This window comes from Protopterus annectens, chromosome 8.part1, assembly GCF_019279795.1.
Source record: "Protopterus annectens isolate FY-2018-M chromosome 8.part1, PAN1.0, whole genome shotgun sequence".
In the NCBI taxonomy this organism is placed as follows: domain Eukaryota; kingdom Metazoa; phylum Chordata; order Ceratodontiformes; family Protopteridae; genus Protopterus; species Protopterus annectens.
This window is the reverse complement of record NC_056742.1, coordinates 141,554,178-141,580,396: the sequence shown is the minus strand read 5'-3', so window position 1 is coordinate 141,580,396 and position 26,219 is coordinate 141,554,178. Positions and strand designations below refer to the sequence as shown.

Here is a 26,219-nt window from a genome sequence, read left to right as displayed (position 1 = left end):
AGATTGCCATGTTCTGAGGTATGAATATGTAATGATGTTTCTGTTTGCTATGATTAGGATTGCATGTATTGCTTACCTACACCCAGCTTCACTGATGCTATAAGATGGCTGTGTTAATGTACATCATTTTAGCAGTGTAGTAGAAACTCCTTACAAGTTTGAAGAAAAACTGTGATTTATAGACAAACTAAAGACAATAGAAAGCTTCTATACAGAAAGAAATAGGTACTAAAGGCAGATTCTGTCTTGTAACAGTACCAGCCATAAAGCTGATGTATCAGATAGCTTTATTCTCACCACAGGATGAAGCTGTGGTTATAACCTTATGTATTGTTTTGCTTGTTTGTGTTTTTTAAGTAGGTATAAAAAGCACACATTTCTTCCAAGTGGTGATTGAACCATTTCTGAAATAAACTATAAAAAATTACAAATAAGGCACATTTCAAGGAAAGATGTAAGGGTTATCCTTAGTCATTAATTAACTTGTTGGCTATCATGGTGCATCAACATTATTCATGACAATTAAGATACAAAGTTTAAAGGAGAAAACAGAACATATTTTTATTAATTTTTACTTCCGTCTTCTGTGTTAAGATAACATATACATAGTGCTTAAAATGCAGTACCTGGACCAGTAAGTTTGCTGATGACACAAAGGTGGTGACAGCTGTTTCCAAACTGTCTGAACAGGGAGGTTTGCAGGGGCATTTGGATGTTCTTCATCAGTGGGCATTGTCATAGAACATGGCATTTAATGCAACAAAAACAAAAAATCATTAACTTTGGGACAAATAATCCCTGCTGCCCCTGTCCTCTAAACAATATCTTCCTGGCTAAAACCTACTCTAAGGAACTTGGAGTAGCTATTAATAAAACTTTTAAGTTCAAAGCCAACATGTCATCCACTATTCCAGATTCTAAACCAAAGGGTAAAATGGACACATACAGAAGCCATTTAGTAAAACCTACAGAAAAGACACAGCAATGTTAGGGTCTTCACTGTGCAATACCTTAAATTTCTTATGGAAACCTTGTAGCTTTGCTGGCTACTGAGACTAGTCTGTATATATCAACTGGACACAAGCTAATTTAAGTATACTTTTCTCTGCACTTATTTAAGATTTGATTCAGTAAATATTGTGTGTCTCTGTCTGTCTGCAGTTATTTCCCCACACCACCCCCTTCGTGTTTCCTGTTGTGGTGTTAATCTTGGTGGCTTTGGAATTGCCCGCCCCTGCTGTAAATCTGTTTTTGCACACTCCTACTGGGCCCATCTCATTTGCTCACTCAACTGAGTACAGTGAGATCATATTTTGATTTCAGATACTCCTATCAGTCCCATATCATCTGCTGTGTACAGAGAGAGCACTTGGGAAGGACATTCCCCTATAGTATCTTAATCTGTTCTGTTTCCTCCCTCTACAAAAAAAAAAAAATTCCACTTCATCTGCTTTACTGTATTTGTGTATCTTCCTACTTTATTACCTTATTTTGCTTTTACCTCTTCTTAAAAGTACTCAATTGAATTTATTCTGCTGCCTTTATTACTGCTTGTTAGTAGCCTGATTAAATTGTAACTGTTATTCTAAGGCCTTTGGTTTAAGCACTTGGGCTTCAAACAGTTGTTTTACATTAAGAAGGTTTGTGGTCTGCACTGTTGTGGCAGGGCAGGTAGCATACATCCTTCTAAGTTGGGAACTGCTGATTGAAGGCTCAATGTCTGTTATTCTAATAGTGTATTAGTTCTGGGTTAAGCAATTGGGCTTCAGACCAGTTATTTTACATTAAGAAGGTTTGTGGTTTTCACTCTTGTGGGAGGAGAGGCTAGATTCTGTCCTTCTGAGCTGGGAATTTCTGATTAAAGGCTTATTGCGCATGCTTACTTGAACTGTTTCTTTATGAAATCGGTACGCCTTGTTTGCTGTAGCATAGACTAGATTCAGGCCTGCTGGATCTAGCTTTGTTTGTATAACTTGTGCACTGATCCAGGCCGTCTTTTTTGGAGAAGGTTTCTCTGTACCCTAGTGGCAGGAGTCTGCAGTTAGAACTTGTCTGATTGAAGACTGCTAGAACAGTGCTCAGTTTTGAGTTTTTTACTGGTTAATTGGGTAAAGTGTTGTTTTGATTGTATCTGCTCTATTTTCTGAAAAAAAAAAAAATATATATATATATATATATATATATATATATATATATATATATATATATATATATATATATGACACACACACACACACACATATATATATATATATATATATATATATATATAGACACACACACACACATATATATATATAGACACACACACACACACACACACACATATATATATATATATATATATGTATACTTGTTTCCCGCCCTTCTGAACTAGTATAGTCCAGTTTTCAGGTTATTGCTGAATCCATAGCTGTCTTACAAGTTTCTGTGTTTGCCCATACCTTACTTGGATAGAAGGAAGTTTCTCTGTTCACATGTGAGAGAGGGAAGCTTTGAGTAGCCTATCTGTCCCTGGAGGAGTGGTTTCAGCCCAGAAGTTAGTAGTTTATTGGCCATTTTGGGCTAATTTCTATCTCTTTCACTTCAGTGCTATAAAAACCACATTTGCACAGTTTTTGCACTTGTATTCCACTCAGCAAGTGCCTTCCAGGTGTTCTGCAGAGTCTACAGCAGCAGAGAGACAAAAGAGAGACTCTGGAGTGATTAAGTATATATTTTTTGCTTTTCTTGCTGTCTTAACTAATTCCGCCTAAAACGCCAGTTTTTTAGCAAATCTGTGATTTAAAAAGTTTGTTATTGCTACATATTGTACTTATTTGCTGCCTGCACTTGAATTAAGTCATTTTTGTGTTTAAATAATCTGTTTAACTGTTGTAGGCTACACACTAAAGTGCAATAGCCTTTTCTGTGAATTTAAAGTGTTGTTTTGATTATATCTGCTCTATTTTCTGAAAAAAACAAAACAAAAAAATATATATATACTTGTTTCCCGCCTTTCTGAACTAGTATAGTCTAGTTTTCAGGTTATTGCTGAATCCAGGGCTTTGTTACAAGTTTCTGTGCTGCCCATACCTTACTTGGATAGAAGGAAGTTTCTCTGTTCACCTGTGAGAGAGGGGAGCTTTGAGCAGCCTATCTGTCCCTGGAGGAGTGGTTTCAGCCCAGAAGTTAGTAGTTTATTGGCCATTGTGGGCTCATTTCAATCTCTTTCACTTCCCTGGTATAAAAACTGCATTTGCGCGTTTTTTCTCACCGGGCAATTCTGGTTAGCTAGAGTTAAACTATTCTTGGCTCCACCAAGTCTACTCTTCAATTTTTCCCTTGGAACTTGACAAACCTTCAGCTTTAGCAATCAAACCATTCATTTCATAGTCAAGCACTTGCTTAAAACTCATAGCAAGCACTAATTAACCCTATCACTAGACCCCCCCTATACTGTCCAGAAGGACAAGGCTCTATTCATCCCCACCAGCCAATCCGAAAAACAGCTTACTCTACCTATTCAGGCATGTCCAAAGGGCAGTTAATGGCGTACTCTCCAGTCCAACTGGTGAATCTGGCATTTTGAGACAATGTTACAACTGCCTCATGTACACAGACAACCCTCTCCTCCTACCACCAAACACTAATATATGCAAGAGATGCAGTTATACAGCCAAACTGGAGGCAAAGCTCTCTCAACCCAAGACTGGAACTGACAGTCAAGCGGAGAAGGGTAATACTTGCAACACACCACCAGTCTCACATAGACCTAATAAACCAACACTGACAAATAACACACATGAATACATGAAAACATACTCAGAGGCTCTAAATAAAAATCTGCAAAAGCAACAGAGACCTCCAAAGCAGACATCCAAGCAACCTCCACACCCCATCACCAACCATGAAACACATACTTCACATAATCAGTGTGCCACACAATCACAGCCCTTAAGGCAAAATAACATACCCAACACACTAGTAATAGGTGACTCTATAGTCAGGCACACTGATGTCCCACTAACTAGGCTTGACAAGGAGAGGGTTACAGTTAGCTGCCTGTCGGATGCCAGGATCCGCCACATAACACAAGCACTCAGGTCACTCCAGAACAAGTACAAATACGACTCTGTCATTGTCCATGTTGGTGTGAATGACCTCATTTATACCTCCATGGACTACATGAAGAGAGAAATGGAAGAGCTCTCTGATCATGTAGCCCATGCCGGTATGACCCTGACCCTGAGTAGCATCCTGCCCTCACCAAGAATGATGCCAAAGTATAAAGAAAAAATGATGAATTTCAACAATTGGCTAAGTTTCTGGTGTCATTCAAAGGGGATCCAGTATCTATCTGCCTGGGATGACATGCTCGACAAGCCACATTGCTTTGCAAGAGATGGCTTGCACATGTCACCCTTAGGCTTTTGAATACTGGCCAAGGCACTTGCGGCCCCCATAGTGCCTTTTTTAGGCAAGGCTCAAAAGACAAACCCACCACCATAAATAGCACAAGTAACCAAAACCTGGGGGTAATGCTATTCAACCCCAGAAGTCTATACCTCAAAATGCACACACTCTAGGCACTCCTCAGTATGGAGAACATCGACATCTGTGCAGTAACAGAAACCTGGTTTAAGGCTCCTGAGAGCACCTCAGAACTACTAGGCTATAACTCATACCATACCTTTCAGTCACAGAACCAGGACCGAAACACAAAAGGTGGGGATGTATCCATATTCATCAAGGATACCCACACCTCCATGTTAGTGGTGCAGCACAGTGCATCAGAGATCATCCATGTGCAACTAACAATGGGCAAAACTGCAATCCAAATTGTAGCTTGCTACAGATCACCCATCATGACCCAGGACCCCATTCCGCATTTCTGGAGACTCTGAGAAATATGAAGGTCCTACCAAACACTCTAATACTGGGTGATTTCAATTACCCAAACATAAACTGGGAGAACTACTCAAGTACTAACTCCCTTGCCCAACACTTCCTAGAATTTATAAACTCAAATGCTCTGGATCAACTGGTCAACACCCCCACCAGAGAGAACAACATATTGGACCTGGTCATCACCAACATGGACAACTGGTGTTCCACACCGGAGGCCAACCCCTCACTGGTTAGATCAGACCATAGGCTAATCACTCTGGATATCCACATTCCGCCCCCACCACCAATCAAGGAAACCACCCTGAAAAACTTTTCAAAAGCAAACTTCACATTACTTAAGACCGAGGTGGAAAGGTTCACAGCCCCCATGCTAAAGGACAATGCTGTCCAAGCTGCTGAAACCTTTACAAAGGCACTCTAAGAGCATCTGCAGGAATGCATGGATCGTGCTATCCCAAGTAAAACCAAGACTCACTCCTGCAAGAAAAAGAAACCAGTCTGGTGGACCCCTACCATAAACAAGCTATACAACAGAAGGAGGAAACTAGTACAGAAAAGAGTAAAATCCCAAGAAGGAAAGACATCCCTGATCAGTATCAGCAAGAAGCTATGATCCCTCATTAAATCATCCAGGGCTAGTTTCGAAAGAAAATTTGCCAGTGACTCCAAAGGTAACCACAAAGCGTTCTTTAGCTGTGTCAAGAACCTAAGTGGAAACTCTCAGATCTGCTCTGAGTTAGTGCAGAATGGTACAAAATACACTGAACCGACTGATATTGCCAACATTCTGGCAGACAGGTTTAGTGCAAACTTCACCCCCCTCTCACCCCCTAAAGGGCCCATAACCATACCAGAAGAATGTAGGGCCCTGTCAGTCACCAACACACAGGTTAAAACAGCCCTATCCAAAGCCAAAAACACAGCTTCAATGGGACCGGACGGTGTCCCAGGCTGTGTCTTACAAGAGCTCCAAAATGAACTAACCCCTCACCTAAACACACTGTTCAAACTCAGCCTCTCTACAGGCTATGTACCCACAGAGTGGTGCACAGCAACAGTTATCCCACTCCACAAAGGTGGAGCCACAATGGACCCCGGGAACTATCGTCCTATAAGCCTGACTAGCCTGGTCTGCAAGGCTATGGAGCACATCATCATGGAACTCATTAACAGAGACATTGGGAACCTCCAAACCTTGGACCCTACCCAGTTTGGCTTTGTTAAGGGCAGATCATGCCTCCTAAACCTGGTGGTCTTCTTTGAGACAGTTACCAAGGCATTAGATGAGAGAAAGCAGGTCTACACAGCCTACCTAAACCTCGCAAAGGCTTTTGACACCCTTCCCCATTTTAGTATTATAGACAAGCTCACCAGCTTGAACATAAACCCCTACATCACGAGATGGGTTGCCAACTGGCTCATGGATAGAACCCACATGGTGAGAGTTGCAGGCTCTATGACCAACTCTTAATCGGTTACAAGTGGCGTCCCCCAGGGCTCAGTCCTAGGAACCCTCCTGTTCAGTATATACTTCTCAGAGGTACAGGCAAGCATAGGAAGACTATGGCTGACCAAGTTCACAGACGACTGCAAACTAGGGGCCATAACTGATTCTCCAGTTGATACAGACACCCTCCAGAAGGGTCTCACTGAGACAGATACCTGGTGTCAAAATCATGGCCTCAAGCTAAATGCCAAAAAGTGCATAGTCATCCTCTTTGGAAAAAATAAAGTACCTGCGAATTACCACATAGGTGGTAGTCTCCTAACTACAGAAAATGTAATAAGGGATCTGGGGACCCAAATAGATAGTAATCTCTCCTTTGATAATCATATTGCAAAGATGGTTAGAAAATCCTTCTGTGTGGCCCACTTAATCACAAAAGGGTTCACATCTAGAACAAAAGAGGTTATTGTGCCTCTCTGCTCATCACTCATTAGACCCATCATAGAATACAATGCCCCATTTGGGATGTACCTTACAAGACACCTGCAACAGCTGGAAAGACCACAAAAGTTCCTCACTAAGAGGATTACTGGCCCCAAACAGATGCCCTATGCAGCCCGACTCAAGAAACTCCAGCTGTACTCGGTTGCATACCGCTTACTCATAGGTGATCTCTGCCTGACATACAAGGCCTTGTCCAACTCAGAATTGATGGACATGCTCCACCTAAAAAAAAAAAAACAAATCCCGGAGAGCCACACACTCTAGAGATATAAACCTCACCACAATGATAAATAGGACATGCTGGAGGGATAGATTCCTGTCCCAGAGACTCCCCATGCTTTGGAACAGGATTCCAATATACATCAGGCAGAGCTCCTCACTAACATTCTTCAAGAGAAACCTTGACGGGTGGATGGGAAACAGAAAATTTACCCCGGGGATCACTGCAGTGGCTCTGCTGGACAGTGGCACAGGAAACTAATCTAAGGGGATGGCGAAAGCCAACACATTCTGGCTAGGCTTATAAATGTCCTTGGGCAGATAGCCTAATACTTACCTATGAACCTATGAAACACTGGTATGTCCTTACATGGCCATTTGTATATATCCCATGTGCCTGCATTACACAAGGTTTAAAATACTAAATAGTGAAGACTCTAGCATTGTTGGGCCTTTCTTGCAATTAATAGAAGATGATAATCCTCTGGGATATTTTGCATATGCTATCAAGTAGAGATAAAAAGGTGCATATACACCTGTAAAGGAACAGCTACACAAGAATAGCTGCTACACTGATACGACAAGACTTGATTGCTAATGTAGACAAAACTACAGTATTAATGTAGCAAGCATCAGAGTTCAGAGGAAATTATGGTTAGGATTCATAGAGAATTAGAGGAGTATGGTGCGCAAAAGAGCACAGGAAGCAGTCCTGTTAGAATGTAGGCAATTGCAAGACGTGGATAGCATGGTATATAGTACATGCTAAAGAGTGCATAATGGCATGCAAATGAGGGATCCCATGTAAATGAAGGAACCCAAAATAGGAGAACAATTCAAAGACTTCAAAAAGGAGGGACTGTGAAACTACTCTTACCTATTTTGAATGCAGATATGTGTGGATTAATTGATGGGAGATTTGATACAAATTCAAACAACTAAAATATCAAGTGAAAACATTCTAGGATTAAGTGTAATTCTTTGTTATTCCAAATCATGAACAAATTCACTCCAAGTGCCTTGACAATTCAGCCTTCTATGGGGTGGCAAAAATTAAGAATGCACTAATTTCTAAACTTAATCCATTAGTATAACCAATGATATCTTAACTCTCAGTAAATCTGATTAATTATTCATAATTCCAGTGGAAAACCACGGTTGTTCATAAACATTAAAATAAATGAAAGGGGTATATATCCAGTATATGTACAAGTGATGAAGTCAAAATTCCTCAAGCATCAGTAACCCAAAGTACAAAATGTCAAGGAACATAATGCAAATCACAGTTTTCCATACAAAATCACTGCCAGTGCTATTTCCAAGGGTCCAGTGTCCACCAGCACTGATCTCCTGCTTTTGGGAGTCTTCTCCCTTTATCAGGTCAGTGCAACCATGGAGTTGGTATATATAAATTCAGGGGGTTTGGGTGACTTGCCTCCCACCCCCAACAAAAATACACACTGTTTATTTCTATCTTCTATGTTCTGGACATTAATTTTTCTGTTTTTGATTCTCAGAGTTTTTCTTGTGTGATATTTCATAGCAGAACTTATACATCCACCTATTACATGAGCAATTAATATCCTAAGAGTGCATTCCCTGTAATGAATAAATAGCAAGTTTCACATGCAATGCATTTCATACACTAATTAATCAAATATCACCAGTTTACATCTGTTTACCTCTTTAGAACATAGAGTTTAACATTTAAACATCACTATTACTTCTAGTTTATTTAACTTTTTTCTCACATCTCCCACTGTCTTTAAGAGTAGGTCTCTTATAACACAAAACTCAGTGTGTTGCTAACATAGAAATTATGGAAATCAACAGAACTATGATTTTTTTCTTTGTAGAACTATTACTGAAATGCTCCTGTATTCATGTTTTCACCATTTTTGTGGTTTGTCCAGAGACAGAGTAGGGCAAAGGGGGTAGCTGCCACAGCACAAGGTGTTTTATGATTAGGAGATTAATTTATCAGCAGTGCAGTACTGGAATTAATTTCTGTATGCTGGTACAGAAGTGAATGCTGCTTTTGTGGTGAGGCACTAAAAGTGCTTGGTGTGTGCTATAACTTACAGCAAGCCAATTTTACCTCATCTTGTTTCACATCTGCTATTCAGATCTCTAAAGCAAAAATTGGGATCCTCTGATTAAACGTTTTTTACAGATGATTGTACACTGGGCATCATCTTGAAACCCCCTTCTAACATATAGAAGCTACAGCTTGAACTTGCACATGTTAATAGCCGGTACACAGAAAATAGAAAAAACTTAAATGCTGTCACATTTGGTAAACAATCGCTCAAGTCAGCTTATAGTATACGCAACACTCCACTCTAAAATTAATTTGTTTTAAGACACCTTGGAACATGGATAGATAAATTCCTCTCATTTGATTATCCTGTTTCATCAGTGGTTAGGAAATACATCTGTCTGGCACAGCTTATTCCCTTGCATAAAGGTGGTGCTTCCACTGACCCCACAAAATATAGACCTATTAGCCTGACTAGCCTTATCTGCAAAGCCATGGATCGAATTATCATGGACCTTATCAACAAAGATGTAGGTAATCTCCAAACACCTGACCTTGCTCATTTTGGATTTGTCAAAGGAGATCATACCTGTTAAAACTGGCAGACTTCTTTGAGACAGTCAACAAGGCCCTGGATGATGGGAAATCTGTGCATACAGCCTACCTAGACTTAGCCAAGGGATTTGACACTATTCCTCACTCAGGCATCATTAACAAATTTACCCAGCTAGGTATCAACCCTTATATCATTAGATGGGTCACTAACTGACTCACTGATAGAACCCATATTGTCAAAATAGGGGAATCTACCTCCAACGGTAGACCTGTAACCAGTGGTGTTCCACAGGGATCAGTCCTGGGACCTGTACTGTTTAGATTCTATTTCTCTGAAGTAAAAGCAAAAACTAAAGGTCTGTAGCTGACAAAGTTTGCTGATGACTGCAAACTGGGAGTGGTCATAGAATCTCCAAATGATGTCAACATCCTACAAAAGGGTCTTACAGAAACAAGTGATTGGTGCCAAAGTCATGGCCTTAAACTCAATGCAAAAAATGTATTTTCATCCCTTTCAGTAAGGGCAATATTCCTGCTAACTACCACGTCAGTAGCAACACTTCAAGTACACACTCAGTGGTGAGAGACCTGGGCACACAGGTTGACAGCAACCTTACCTTTGATCACCATGTCTCCACAGTGGTAAGAAGGGCATTCTATAGTGGTCATCTCATAAGTAAAAGCATTACTTCCAGAAAAAAAGAAATTATAACCTCCATCTACTCTTCCCTCATCAGGCCAATAATTGAGTCCAAATCCCCTATTTGTATGTATCTTTCCAAGCACCTGCAGCAATTGGAGAGTCCACAAAGATTCCTCACAAGAAAAATTCTAGGTCTTCAGCATCTGTCCTATGTGGATCATCTGAAATCACTGTCACTTTAGTCAGTTTCATACAGACTACTCAGAGGCAATCTTTGCCTTGCACACAAGACAATTATGACCCTGCTTTACTGAAAATGCTGCATCTCCCTAAGTCAAATGGTACATGGGTTACTAGCTCTAGAGACCTTAACCTGGTATGTGACATTAATAGAACCTGCTTGAGGGACAGATTTGTCTCCCAGAGGTTACCACACCTTTGGAACAAACTCCCACTTCACGTCAAACATCACCTCGTTAACCTTTTTCAAACGCAATTTAAATGATTAGATGGGTAACCATAAATTCACGCTGGGGGTGCCACCTGTGCCCCTCTTGGATAGGGGCAATAGGAGCTGATTGTGGAAATAAGGGTAGAACTTGGCTAGGCTTGTAGGCCATTAGCCTAGTAACTTTCTATGACCCCATGATCCTATGATCGTAGACCCAGCAAACTCCTTCCCTTTCTATATTTCCCATTGATTTGGTATATCATTGAATACAATGCCCCCATTGGGATGTGGCTTACTAGATATATTAGGCAGTTGAAGATACACTTCTTGGAGATGCTGGAGGCTTTGTCCCTTTGTTTAGTGTCCAATATACTCCTTAGGAGAAAGCTGTGCCATGGTTTTTGGGCTATTAGGAATCTAGCAGTCCAAGACCTCCTATGTATCCACAAATCAAACAATCCAGTGAAGACTAGGACCAGAGATTTGAAACTGCTTCAACAAATAAATAAGTAAAGGTGAAGATAGAGAGATTTGTCATGCAATGACAATACCATCTATACCTTCTCTGAAACAAACTTCCACTCCAGATCAAACAGTGTGGCACAATAACTTAATTTAAAAAAGAGTTAGACTATTAGATAGGAATTCACAAATTCACTCTCCAGCATGACTGACCTATCACTCCTTGAGAAAGGAGGTAAGGTCTAAGGTTGGGTACTAGCAAGGTTTAAATGGCCATGTGGCATGTATTTTCTATGACTGAGGACTGTCTATGAAATGGCCTGTAATATAACCCATACAGAAACACAAAATATAGTACAGTTTGTACTTAGAACTGTAACCAAACAACAGACTATAGAAGGAATTCCAACCGGTTGTATTTATAAAGACAGTTTGATTTTGAATAAAAGTTGTCTTTAATAATATATAATATATATAATTGTACTTAGAATACTGATGGGGTACTTCTGATGTTTAGACACCACAGGTGGGACAATGCAATATATTCTAGACATAAGCAGCAATACCAAAACATAGTATTGTGCAATCCAGTAGAGCAGCACATGAACATCATGGCAGCACCTGACACAGAAATCAAAGCAACAACAGAAGGCAAGCTAGTAGAATCAGGAAAGGAACATGCAGCAAAAGAAGCACAGCTCAGGAAAAGATAGGCACAATATATTGACACACTGTCAAAGAGGTGGGGTGTGGTCCACAATTATGGACCATGGCATAGAAAACACATATTAAAATGATGCATGTAGTATCAGTCCCAAGGTATGCTTGGCAGTGCATGGACTAGTATTGCTGTACATAAGACATCGCCATACCTGCATCGGTTAAGGGTTGGGCAGGGCACAGTCATCATCAGTGGCACAGATGGGGGAGGGGTCACAGAGACATTATAATGTGAGATAGGGTCATGGAAGGTGAGCATGGTAGCCACTTACCATAGGAGACTGTGGAGCATATTGTCTACTGTGTTGGTTTACTGTGTCTGGGCTGCATCCTCTAGTGGTGGGGTTAGACTATCATGATGTGATGATTACCAGTGTATACTGAGTTTGTGGAGTCTAGGCAGGATCCAGTTCATGGCAAAGAAGAGGTGCACCTATAAGACCATGCAGGCGCTTTTATTTATCAGTAACTTAATTTTACTATGAATTTTCAGTAATTAGTGCTATAATTGAAGTACACTAAATGTGAGAAAATAACCTTAGCCAAACAAGAAAGGCAAACAGCTGCTTTTTCTTGTTCACATGAAAATATGTTTCAGACAGTAATGTTTTTAACTATAGGCAATATTGGTCAAACCTGCTATCATAAGTATCACAATTAACTGTCAGAAGGCATTAACGAGTTAACAATGTGTACTTTGACACATGGTTGAGTGCTGCAGAAGGTGGAAACACATACCACTCAACTGTCCAGATTTTTGCAGAATGTCCAGATTCTTGCCTCATATTTTTATTCTATAATTCATAAAATTTGTGGTTTTCTGGCAAATCACTGGGATGATCTGAAGACTAAAATCATTAAATAATGACATACATTTTAGTTTCAGATTTCAAATATTTCAGAAAATGTAGGTTAACACAAACCCTGTTACTCAAGCAACTTTTAAAGTTTATAAGAGCAATATTTAAAATCTGTCCCTATTTTTGGGCCTTTATCCCCTCATTTTTCAGGCTTTGTCTAGATTTCTTGCACTAAGAGGTTGAAAGGTATGTGGGAATGCCCCTCCAGGCAGCAATATGTATATGTGTTCTGTACCAGGTCACTATACAACTGCAACTATTTACTGTATCGTGTGTGATAATTTCTTCCATTGTGTCATCTTTCTGTGGGTCCAGTTGTGAGGAGGAGAGGCTATGCTCACCTCTTTCTCAACATTTTCTGTTTCTTTTTTTTTGAGTTCCAGTACCCATCACATCTGCTACTTAGGATGTCAGTGATGTTTCCTGTACTGCAGGTGAGCTGGAAGGGATGAGAGCTGCTTCCCATGTCTGCATGTTAGAAGGGGGGATGAAGGGTTATTCCTTGAATGTAGACCAATGGAGATTGCACGTGTATCATGGAATATGCTCTGGAGGTTGATCACTGCCAAGGTTCACTGGTAGCCGGATGGATACTCTAGAGGAGTACACAACCCATATCTGGTCACTCAGGTGAGTGTCACATGGGCTTGTTTCCTGTGGACCTGCATGGCAGCCAACCAAGCAAGAAGCCTTTCTCTATTAACTTCCTGTATCCCACTCACAGCTATCCCTCTGTACCTTCCCCACATACCCTTCTTTTTTAAAACTTATAAAAGAGACCATATCCCACACAAAAAATATGCTTCCTTTCCTCATGATTCATTCCTTATGTTAACTCTTCTGTGTTTACTTAGCTGACTCCTCTCCCTTTCAAACTTTCCTCTTTACCCCATTCCTTCTGGGTCTACTTCACCCTGTTGAAGGCTGACAATATCGAAGCTGATATTGTTGGCACCAAAATGTCGAAAGCGAAAGTCATCACGCATGTAAATGGACATCTCTGTAAGGGGAGAGTTCCATTTACTGCAATGTAGTGCGATCTCAGAGTTGTTATATTTAAGTAGCGGGGGTGGGGGGGTGCAGGGGGGCTGAGAGAAATTTGTCTTGTGTTTGGGATTTTTTTGTGTGTGTGTTCGATGTTCGGAGGTTTCGACATTTTCGTGTTGATTATTACACTGTCGACAGTTTGAGTTTTCGACAGCAAAATATAAACACTTCCTCCCCATTTATATGACTAATAGGGTTGGCACTTTGCTGTGCTCACCCTCAAAAGCCTATCTTCTGGTTACTCTGCTGAACTGTGATACCCTTCTTGTGGCTGTCTGCTACTGACTGCTTGTATGTGCTGCTGCACTCTAGGGTGCAGTGCTGACTGACTCTGATATAACAGTATGCACTACCTCTCATTTCCTTCCCTTCATGTTTCCATGTACGATGGTCTAGAGCTATCACTGCTATATGGCTTCATATAATGTTCTGTTATTTTTTCTGGTTCTTTGATTAGCATGCAGGCACTGCCCCCTGCCTGCTAGATGTAAATTCAGTTCTCCAGCTGTTTGAAGAACGTCCTCATTAGGTAGTGGTACTGTGCACCAAAAATCCAGGTCCACAGCGTCATTGTTGCAGTAGTGAGTTGCACACTGTTTCTCATCATCTAATTAAACATGCTTATGCTTGTCTTCAATGTTCAGGGTGTTACTGTAAGTCGTATGATACTACATATTTCCAAACTAAAACTATTATTTGCAGTTGTGTGTAGCACACTCATCTATGTTCATTTATACAATTTTTAATATATACTAATCACACAGTCGCACAGAATTTCTGCACAATTCTCTACCCAAAGCTTCAAAACAAGTGTCCTGTGCCAGCAAGGCCTAAGTGCATGCTATGGGATCCCCTGGTTTCCTGAGCTATTATTTTGGCACTTTTCAGTCACTCCTAGTTCCCCTGAACTATATAACTCTTCAACTCTTTACAACTACTCATCTTTGCTTTGCATTTGCTTCAGCAAGATAATTTCAGCTCCAGCTGATGCCCTGCTACATTGTAAATATGTCAGGATTTTCCTATGCCTATTCATTTCTAGAAGATCAAATACAGAAAGTGTTGCTTAGTTTGTTTTTGATGTTTTACGTTCATGTTAGTGAATATTTACACAAAATATGAAGTCTGGTTAGCTTATTATCCACTGCTTACCCTGAAACACAAGGTAGTAACGAGTCACTAGATTTACTACATTATAACTTCCAAATGTTTTTTTAATTCAGAAAAGTCTCCTCAGGTCATATCCATTAAAGCATCATTGCTCAAGAAATATTGAAAGCATTCCATGTTCTGTAAAGTTCATCAAACATGTCCAGATGACATCAAAAGATAGCTCTGAGCAAAAAAACAACATTAAAACAGAACATCCTAATGCACAAATATATGTACTAAGTTTCTAGAATTACAAATATAGCTCATAACATTAAATATCACAAGTAGCTGCAGTATTGGATACAGGACATAAGCATAGAGTAGGAGGTACTTCTCTCCATCTTTTTGGTTTACAGAAAGAACTGTACTGGTAAATGGGCTATAGATAAGTCACAGTTATTTTTCATGGAGTACTATGATCTGAAGTGCATAACTAATATCGTTACATACTAAACAGTGAAGCACCACTGGTGCCTGTTTGTGGTAAACAGAAAACTCTAAACATAGCCTTCATAGGCTTCATTCATTTATAGGTTGATAAAGCCAAGAACTTGTGGACGGGTGTCCTGCCCTGGTTTGGGTACCACCGCATGAATGGCCTAGTACTGCTTGGAGAACATCGGTTTATACCATTGCAACTTCTCCAAAGCCAGGAAAATACAAATTACTGCTTATTACTTCATTATAACAACTCATTAATGGATTCACTTAGATGGAAAAGATGTCAGGTATGCAGAATATCTTGGAGTATGAAATACCAAAGACTCCACAGAGTTCACAGCCTTGGTACACTTAATATCTGAGTGGTAATCATTCAACATTTACTGTCTGGTGATAGGCATCTCCCTCCAGAGCAAGATTTATGAGCAAATGAAAGCTTAATGATTTCCCCATTGAGCAGACAGGAAGAGAACTCATCACATTCAAGTTGTCATAGTTTATATATTCTAGAAATTAAGTCAACTTAGCATTAGCCTTCTTCAGCAGAACCCGTTACCATTGTCATCATCAGGCCCATTTTTACATGGAATCAAGTTGCTGCAGCAAGCATCACCAGCTCTTTTGATTCAGAGCCACTGTCCTACCTCCTTCAGCAATCATGCGCAGCTGTAGCAGCTCTTCTCTTACGCAACCCAGCCATCTCTTGGGTGAACATTTTTTTTTCTTTTTTGGTCCCCACAGTCTTCATAGTTACTGATCTAGCCCCCAGTGCCCCCACATCCATACTAGGTCTACCAGCTGCTCTCCTACCCCACCCCAGATTTACTCTGATTTTGCTGGAGCAAATTGGGGATCCTAAGGACATCCTGGGGGCTTAGCTCCACTAATTTTTTTTTATGCCCTGTCCACTCCATTTCCCTGCTCCTTATGCTTATTGATTATGTCAGAGGGCAACTCCCCTCTTTGAACCACGTTTTCTCTTACAGAGTATATAAACAAGCACCCTCTCACCTAAGATGGGCACACCTATCCCTTCTCTGCCACTGTTATTCATATGAGTCGATGATCAAACAGAGGTCAGCTGGGCTGTAGTCAGGGATTTATCCCTCTAAATGACCAGAGAGGCTAATGGATAGACATCCTGGTCTCCTCTTGATTTCTTCCTTTCTCACCCAAACCTGCTTTACAAAATAATTTTCTGCTTCCTTTACATGTGATCATGCCACCATAATCTATTTGATTTTCTCTGTAATTGTGTAACCGGGGCTACTTTGGCTTTCAGTCTGATGTCTTCATTTCATTTAAATGCTAATCAGTACATTAAATACATTTTTCAACGGGTTCCAAAGTCAGAACAAGATCAAGCGGGCTACTTTTATTTAATATATCATACAAGTTACTCATGTGTAAGTCATGTAGCCAGGCACATGTACAACAGATGGGAGATTAACGCAACAATAATCTGCATTATAATATAAGGAAATGTGTTAGTTTTGGGCATGCTATTATGCAAAACTACTATACTGTGTCTCAAAATGTTAATTTAAAGAAACTCTTAAAGTTCTGGTCCACATAACGTGATGAGATAAGGGCAAAAATGAAATCACAATCCATTTGTTCTCAGCTTTCACACTGAGAAAGCAAGTACATTTAATGATTAAGCCTGCACTTTTACATGCCAATTAACCAGAAATATATTCTCACAACAATCTTCAGTGGAAACAACCAGTACTTATTTCAATGACTCTCTCTACCTGTGCACAAAAAACAATGACTGCAGAGTGAATTCTTGCAAAAATTGGAAACATGGTTCACCATCCATGGATAACCTACTGTCAGTGTGTATAAGACAAGTTGAACCTTTTATTGCATTACCTCTTACTGTACTTAAAAGTCTGAGAAATGATTAAAAGATGGCTGCCATTCTGTAAACACTGCTGACCTGCAGCTCCTCAATAAACCTGAGAAAAATCTGTAACCTGAGTCGATACCAAGAGGTTTGAACATCAAATTAAAGTAAAAAAAGATGCATCTACACTTAATTAATCTATAACCAGGGAAAAAAGTGGAAAAAAAAGTCTTTATCTATCAGGATTAAAAGTGATTAGCTAGCTCTGAAGAGAGAAATAAACAAAGGACTGTCTGCATTCTTCATTTTACCTGTCAGCTTGGGGAAAGGAAAATGTCACAAGAAGGAAAAAACATGGAAACAACTACTACCAAAACAAAGCTGTCGGAATTATAGTCACCAGTAAAGGATGGGAGTGCGAAAAAACAAAGAATTACTAGACAGCAGGAGACTAGATCTAAAACTAATCAGCCACTGAACATGGACGATATCAAACATGCTTTATTGCCTATACAAGAAGCGTTAAAGGAACTGACTACTCAAATACAAACTTTTGGAGTTTCATGTAATCAGTTGCTGCAGAGAATGGAAAAAACAGAGGCTAGAATTTTAGAAACCGAGGACAAAATAGACTTGCTGGAGAAGAAAACAAAGGTACATGATGTGGAGTTACAAGCCATGCAAAGCAAACTTACTGATTTAGAAGCAAGTTCTAGGAGAATTAATATTATTATTAGAGGGATCCCTGAAAATATTCAGTATGCAGAGCTAATACCAACTATAACACAAATACTTGAAGTTTTGTTAAATGATGCTGATGGACTGAAACAAATTGTTATCGAAAGGGCACACAGAGCACTGAGAGAGGTACAAGCTTCTAATATGCCTAGACCTGTATATGCTAAGATATTGAACTTTCAAGATGTTAGCAAAATACTTTTTACTGCAAAAAAGAATGGTGGCTTTGTTATGTGGAAAAATAATAAAATATCTCTGGCTCAGGATTTACTACTGCAAGTAAGGCAAGCTAGGCAGTCTTTATCTGCATACTGTAAATTTCTGATTGACAAGCAAATTAAATTCCAGATGAAATATCCTAATGTGCTTACATTTATGGTGGATGGGATTAAATACTCTATTTCTACTAAAAACGAGGCAAAGGGAGTGTTTCTGAAGGTTTTTAAAGTTTTACCTGCATTAGAGGGCTGAAAGAAACTTCCGTTGAGACTGGCATGCTCCTGAGGTCAGATCCAGTATCTACTATACTTCGAGGCTTAGGTAATCCTTTGTTCCCTGCTTAAGTCATTTAGGCCTCTGTAAAAGCAATAAAACTGTTTGTTTGCGATAATCCGAGGGTCTGCTGGCCGTTTTCCAAACTTTTATGACCCCTACGAACTTTTTTCATCGAGTGGTAAACAGGAAATCTCTTGAATGCAGCTGAGAGTGTGGATTTTGATGTAACACTTCCTGTGGTCAGGCAGCGAAAGCGGTCCCTCGTCGCGAGTATTACTGATGGTTTCCTGGTTTGAAAAACTGAAAAGAACTGACATAATGTCTTAATGTTTTTTTTTAACAAGTAAATAACATTAGAATATGTACCTGAAGCATATAATAACATCTGTTTTTCCTGTTTCTTTTTCCTTAAGCTTATAGTTTTGAACCAAATTATATTTTTACAATATCTGCAGTGTGTGCAAGGTATAGCACTATATATATGAATATAAATAGGTAAATAGTGGCTATTGGATGGTGTTAATCAAACAACTAATGTCAGTATAGTTAGGAACTAAAGCATGCAATTGCAAAACTTTGACAATTGGTAGTTGCAGGCACTGTGTATGGTACAGAATTATAATGTGGGATGCATTTATTTTTTTCTGTCTGTTTTTTTTTTTTTTTCTCTCTTTCTCTCTCTCAGTAAAAGTGGTATATAAATAATGATTGTAACAAAAGAGGTATTTGGGGTAGGTATAAGTAGCTAGTTAATATATTAAAAAAATTTTTTCTTTAAATGGTAATACTACCTTACAGTAGAGATTTGCTTAATTAATAGTTGGAACATAATCTGTAGAGCAATAGCAGTGTTTGTTAGGGAATGTTTAGTTTAGACTTTGTAGTAGCTAAGTTAGAATATATAGGTTGTAAGTTTAGGAAATGTTTTAAGTTTTATTACATGAAGCTTTTAAATATGTTTGTGTTTTTAACCTTGTTCATGTTTTTTCACATACCAGACCTATATAAGTCCTGGTCCAGGGGTAAAGTGGGTAGGCACTGGCTGGGGACAGGATGTAGGAAATGCTTCCAGATTATGTTTAGTATGCAGTTAATACATATCCATTGGATAATTTCCCTTTTATACTATTATTGGATAATTAGACCTGTCAATGTGGGAATTAGACTCATGGAACGTTAAAGGGCTCCAGAACTTGAAGAAGAGGAAGCTGTTACTACACATATTGCTACAGGACAAAGCACTGTTTGCATTTTTACAAGAAACACACTTGTTAAATGATCAGTGGGATGATATTAGGAAAAAGATCTGGATTAGAGCGGTAGTGGCATCAGAAGGTAAGACAAACAGTGCTGGAGTAGCTATAATTATTAAAACTCAACACAAAGACAAGATTTTAGACTCTAAAGTGGATCAAAATGGGCGATGGTGTGATGTTATTTTATCGGATAATGCATTTGATAAACCTCTTTTACTTTTGAATATATATGCACCATGTAATGACCAACAAAGTTTCATAACATCATTATATCCAATCTTAACACAGTATGATGGTTATTATTTTATTGTGGGTGGGGATTGGAATACCTATCAAAATCCAAAGTTGGATAGGTCTTGTCCACAAAGAGCATTTAATAAGTAGGCCGGGATAGCATTAAATGACTTCAAGGAAGATTTTCAATTGTATGACCCCTTTTGTTATGCACATAATATTAATAATGCAATTAAGTATACCTTCTATTCACCATGCTACAAAATGTGGTCTAGGATAGATTTTTTCTTGATATCCAAAGCATTAATTAATTTGGAACCAGTAGTGGTTATACATACTCGATATCTATCGGTTCACTCAAAAATTTCATTAAGGTTTTCTAAAGATTTAAAAGATACAAGAATGCATAGAGGTTACAATTGGTCACTTAATCCAAATCTGTTAAATAAAAAGGATACAATAGATGGAATTGTAAAATATCTGAATGGTTTAACAGATAGGATGAAGCTTCAGGAACATACTCCTGATATTGAATGGGCAGCAGCTAAATCTCAAATTAGAGGATTTATTTTGCAAAAAGCCTCGTATTATAAGAAAAGGCAAAACACTGATATTCAAAAATTGGAAACAAAAGTGAAGCTACTCAAGAAAGAACTGATTCAGAATTTTAATGCTCAAACAGCGAAGGAAATGTTGAAATGTCAAAGGGATCTCTTCTTGCTGCATAATAGTAGAGTAACACTTCAGGAGCATAGGTGTTTAGTGAAATATGCCAATAATGTTCAAATACCATCAAAAGCATTGGCAAGGATTATAAATCAATCAAAAACAACTGTACATATTTTGGAAATACAATGCAATGACACAGTGTATTCTAAAACTGAGGATATTATTGCTATTTTCAAAAAAATCTATACCAAGGTTTATGAGGGTCAAATTGATAGGTCTATACATAAACAGAATAAAAGATTCTTGCAAAAAATTAATTTTCCAAAATTAGAAGAGAGTCTGCAAGGTGATCTGATTAAATCTATATCTTCAGAGGAAATAGTACATGTAATTCAACATATAAAAGTGCATAAGTCACCAGGTCCTGATGGTTTGACAGTTGAATTTTATAAACAGTTTGCTGATAGTTTTGGTAAAATATTGTCTCATGTATTTAACTACATAATCAGAAATAAAATTAGTGACCCCCACCTTAATGCGTCAAAAACAATCTTTATACATAAAGCTAATTCAGACCCCCAAAGCCCGGATAATTACAGGCCAATAGCATTAATAAATGTGGATATGAAAATTCTAACTACCATTATAGCATGTAGATTAAAAAAGATTATGATCCATTTAATTTCTAAGGAACAGGCTGGATTCATGGCAACTAGACAAACTAGTGATAACACACTTACATTACATAATATGATGATGTATGCTAAACAAAACAACTGTAATATTTATGCCCTTATAATAGATGCTCAGAAAGCATTTGATAGAGTGGATATAAACTTCTTGTTTGATGTGTTGCCTTATTTCAATATGCCACAGGAATTTATTCAGATACTACAAATATTATATAGTAATCCGTATACTACGTATTAATAGGAGTTATTCTCAAAGAATACAGATTAAAAATGGTACATGGCAGGGTTGCCCTTTGTCCCCCTTATTGTTTAACCTTTATTTAGAACCTCTATTTTTATATATTAAGCAAAATTTGTATCATAATGCACCAATACTTTATAGGACTAAATTAGTAATGTCGGCATTTGCTGATGATCTTATTATTTATTGTACAACCCCAATTTCTGATAGTGAAAAGATATTAAATGTTATAAGCGAATTTTCAGAAGTCTCTAATTATAAAATTAATTTGGAGAAAACTAGTATTTTTCCGTTAAGAACCCCTAAACCTTTTTCATTAATGTCCCTGGTGGGGAAGATATCATGTAGAGAAAATATCAAATACTTGGGTATTAGCTTCTCTACGGATAATAAGGACTTTTATAGTAATAATATTAAACGAGTATGGGAACTAATAGTAGCTGATTGTGGCAGATGGAGGAATTTAAGACTACCGGTATTGGCAAAAGTATCAATAGTGAAAATGAATATATTACCACGAATGTTGTATATCTTTAGGTCTGCTCAAGTATCAATTACAAAGACAGTTTTTAAACAAATTCATAAAGATCTAGCTAAATTTATCTGGGAGCCAAAGAAAACTAGAATATCGTATGAGAAATTAATGACCCCGAAGAGTAGAGGAGGACTTGAGTTACCGAATTTTGAAGTATACTATTTAATTGTGAACGCCAATAGGTGTTTAAGAATTGCTAATTACGAGGTAATTAGTACAAAGTGGATACCAACTTGGGTGGTCTTGAATTACAAGCATATTCTAGATCAGAACATAAATCCTAAAGCTTTACCCTTTTTGGATAAAAGTAGTTTGATAAAGTATGGGATTATGGACCACTTAAAAATATATGTGTCATCTTTGCAAAATTTATTCCAATCAGTAGGCTTGTTGCAATATATGATGGTTTTTCAGCCCTTCCATAGGAATCCCAATTTTAAACTAAATAATCAGTTGATTGATCTTAGTAAATTCCCATTAATAGTTAATTTGACTCTGATTGATGTTTTTAATAAATTTCATTTATCGGCTTCACAAGTTAGGCAGGAATTGAATCTTCCTAAGAGTTATATGGTTGTCATGAGACAAATCAGAGAACTTGCTCTGAGTCATTTTGAAAACTTTAAACCGGTAGTTGGAATTGTGGATAAATGCTCTGAATTGTGGCAGGCTCTCCAACAGGAGGTCAAATTTATAACAACAACAAATAAATTAATTAAAGATTTAAAATTCCAGGATAAAATTCTGTTGTCAGGGTCTTGGGTAAACAAAATGACAGTAGCAGATAATCAGGTATTAAAAGCAATTGATTTAACAATAAAATCGGTCTCTTTTTAAAAGTTGATGTATACGCAGTTGATGATTTGGAATAATGCTTATTATACTCATCTTAGGTTACATAAATTTAATCCTAGGAATTCTCCAACTTGTCCATATTGCACAGATCAAATGGCAGATCTTCTTCATATGTTCTGGAGCTGCAAGTGTATATATAAACTTTGGAACTCTCTTAGAACACAACTACAAAAGATGGGTTATCAAAGTTCAACGTTATCATGGGAATTTATGATTCTACATGTTCTTCCAAGAGAGCTCTCTAGGTCACAAACTATAATATGTATGAATATTTTTTGCTGATGAAGTTATATATAGCTACAAATTGGTTAGAACCAGACAAGACATCATGGGATAATTTCAAGCTTGTGGCTATAAAGCATATATTAGCACATAAATTATTCCTGAAGCAAAGTAACAAAAATATTATTAACCCGAAAATATGGGAAAGGTTTTTAACATTATATTAGCATAATACTGTTATTAGGAATATATTAAAGTTTGGATATATATGTGGAGGAAACAATGTTTTGAAAACATGTATGATATGTATGGACGCAAAGTACTTCTACAAATGTTTTGGCTTTGTTCTTCTTCCCTGGTGTCTTCTTTTTTGGAATAATGACGATTTTTATATGGAAGCATTTCATGTAGATAGTGTATATAGTTTTGATAGTAATAGTAGTGAATTATGTGTGTGATTTTATTGTATTTTAAAAATATATATCAATAAAAATTTATTATGGAAAAAAAAAATAAAAGTCTGAGAAATGTTGTCCCCCACACACAGCAGCAAATTAAAATCATTCTGCTGTCAACAGGGGCAGTAATCAAAATGGTGAATATTACTGACCTGTAAGTATTTGTTGTTTGTTTTTTAAGCTTCTTGAAAAAAATGTATGCAAACTGCCCATTGTCTTACTAAACATAACAATTTGACTCAAACACAGCTTGGCTTCATGAAAGAGTAAAACATCAGTACAGTGATTGTTCAAACTCATTGTCTGACCACATGCTGAGATACAAGGTCAGTATATGGCAACTATTCCTTAAGGTTACAAAGTCCTATGATAAAATGGCTCATATATTACTGTTACAATTTTCTATAGAGTTGTGCATCAGCCTGCATGTGATTGAGTGGTTGAATACCTGCCTTTTTCAGCCTACATACTATTTGAACGTTTAAATGAAAATCTCTGTGCCTTATTATGTAAATAGATGAGTACCACATGAATATACATTCAGTCCTTTCATGTGCGATATTTATGAACAGAGTATCTCAGCATACTGGATTTTTTATTACTATAACATGGTATGCTGATAGTTCAACAGTCATGTGTTCTTTATTAGCATCACTCTTACTAAATGCTTTTTTCTATACTTTTACAGTGCCTGAAATGTACTAAGTTACTGCTGAATGAGGAAAAAGAGCAAAATAATGTACTTAGAAAACAAGCTAAAGATATAACAGACGACATGTTTATGTTACAACAGTATCCAGACTTGTTGAGCTAGATGTTTGTTGGAGTTATCTTGATCTGATTACTCATGATAGACTATGATTCAAGGATCATGTAGGCATTACAGTCAAGTAAACAAACCAAATGATGAGATCCTTGTGCAGAGTAAAGCATCAGCTTACAACAGTAACGATCTGACTTTTTTTGCACAAGTTGCCCTTAAGCAAGAACTATTGTATAACCATATCATGTGATCTCAGTAAAATGTTTTGGGGAGATTTGGGGAGGAAATTCTTATCTCTGTAAGAATGCTTTGGGGAGGCTTTGAGGGAAACGTCTTATTTTGTTTATCCAGTAGTTCCCTTTCCTATTAAGTCCTCCCCCCATTGCCATACAAACCAACTCATTCTCTCTTGGGTGAGAGCATTGTGGACCATTCATTCCCTTGAGGTGTGGGTCAGGTGAGCTTGAAGTTACAGCCATCATCTCTGAGTAGAGGGATCAGGGTTTTCACATTAAGCTAAGTCATCTCCTGTGTGTCTTTAGCATTTAAGGAGTCAGCATGCAAAGGACCTTTTGGAAGGTACTTCCATGCCTCTGCATGGGGTGTATTCATTTAGCCCTACACCTCCTGTGAGGCAGTACTGCTCATGTAATTCCCAGTCTGCACTACAAATCCCACCATGGACAGCATTCACAGTCACATATTTCCCATTCCCCTGAATAGCAGTGAGTTGGCTAAGCCTCATCCATCCCCTCCTCCTCATACCAGCACCAACAAGTGCTAGAGACATTATTTCACTTCAGCCCATCTGGGTCATAGTCAGCACTTTATCTCTATATGCTAGTGGAACTAACTATGTTTATGGTAAACTTGAAATGGTTTACACTGAGATGGACTAGCATCTCATCCAGGTTTACTTTCTTTGCCTTGCAACCAAGGAGTACCAGGACAGTATCTGGCTCCCTTTGTTCTGTAATAAGATGAATGCATATAGGAAATTCAGTGAATGAAATGTCCTATATTAGAACAGTCATATTTATGGCAGGTAAGCCACCAGTCTCACACAATTAATACACCAATCCAGTTAGGCTGGGTGAGACTTTAAAAACAGGATAATGTATCACTGACTTATGTTTTCTCATTGGCAGTTGCATGAAAACACCTGGCCTGACATGTTCAATTTGTTAATCAAGCATCAGTCCATTTGGTGTTTGTAGTACACATCACAATATCAGTTAAATAAACTTAAAAAGCTACCAAAATATTTTTACATTTTTTATTTTTTGTTAACAAGGTAAGTAGGATCATCCAGGAACCCATGACAGTTTTGAGATGGGCACAAGGAGCAGTTCTGTACAGAGTCTACATTAATACATACACAGCTGTATTTGGTTCACCTTTAGAATCTTGAAATACCAAAAGCTTGGAACCTATAAGTTCGAGCCCAAATGCTCAAATCCTGTAAGCTCCAATTGGAAAAAAGAAATGGAATAGTGTTTCTTTTTGCTGGAATCTGAATTGTGTGGAATCATGGCACAGTGGAGATCAAGGGTACTGATCCTTTCTGCACTGTGGTATGATCTCTTAAGTTGGAATATATAAGTAGCCAGGGTATGGGGTTTGCAGGTGGGCTTGCCTCCTGCAAAACCAGGAATTTTGTGTATCTTTTCAAGCTTACAGGGTTCAAGCATTTGGGCTCAATCTTGTAAGTTCTGAGCTTTTGATATTTTGAGATGTCAATATAGAAGCTTACACCTCACTGTACACACATTATGTAGTTTGA

The 26,219-nt window shown here is 38.1% G+C and overlaps 1 protein-coding gene across 2 annotated transcripts in view; it reads left to right on the top strand.

Moving 5' to 3' along the window:
* PLCG2 (phospholipase C gamma 2) overlaps positions 1-26,219 on the top strand; it is a 1,878,649-nt gene that overhangs the window by 1,197,110 nt on the left and 655,320 nt on the right. The window lies entirely within an intron of this gene.